Source organism: Penaeus monodon, chromosome 20 (genome assembly GCF_015228065.2).
Source record: "Penaeus monodon isolate SGIC_2016 chromosome 20, NSTDA_Pmon_1, whole genome shotgun sequence".
Lineage (NCBI taxonomy): Eukaryota > Metazoa > Arthropoda > Malacostraca > Decapoda > Penaeidae > Penaeus > Penaeus monodon.
This window is the reverse complement of record NC_051405.1, coordinates 8,611,040-8,611,874: the sequence shown is the minus strand read 5'-3', so window position 1 is coordinate 8,611,874 and position 835 is coordinate 8,611,040.

Sequence of the window (835 nt, the reverse complement as noted above, 5' to 3'; positions counted from 1 at the left end):
ATTTTTTTAATGATTCGCCTTTTTTCCCCTCCTCCCTCCCCCAGTTATTCCCCTCCTTTCTCCTGTCTCTCGTTTCGTGTTTGTTCCTTGCCTTCCAGTCCTTCGCTTTCCCCCCTCTTCTTCCTCGCAGATTCCATTTTGGGGCTTATCTAAGACTAGTTCGTAATCGGAGAATGGTGTTCTATTTCACATTTACGTCGAAATCCAACTTAGTTTCCTCAGCTCCATCCACATAACACGTATCCTATGTCTTTCGTGTTACTTCCTGTTATATCTTGTAAAAGCATTGTGCTTTGGCTTTCCTGTATGTCTGATGCGTGCCATCTTTATTGTTTGTTTTATAAAAGGCGTTTTGGCATATATCAATTGAGGGTCCATAGCCAACGATACTCAACCTCGTATTGATATTTCGCTGAATAACAACGTGTGCCTATAAATCTCCATCATGACACCGTCTGACTGGCAACTAATGCATCGTCTCCCCGTAACAGTGTCCAATCACACACTCAGTGTCTCACCTCACGCGAGTCTCCCGTGGAAAAACAGTGGGTCCTCTCTCACCCCGGTGTTCCTAATCCTCCGTGAATGTCCAGTCTATCGTTAGGCGGTGTTCTTTCTCCGTCCTTATGCCATGCTGTTTACATTCCCACGGTCCGCGCTCCTTTTTATTGCCGAGACTGTGCTCAATTATAACTCTCCCTTTGAATGGTCCGAGGCGCTAAAGATCGTTCCTTTTGCAGTGTCCTAATTTTTGGTGTGGAGTGTTCCCGGAGAAACTTTTTTGAAAAGAGGTGCCCCTACTGCGCCTGTCTCCTCGCACTTAAACACACCCTTG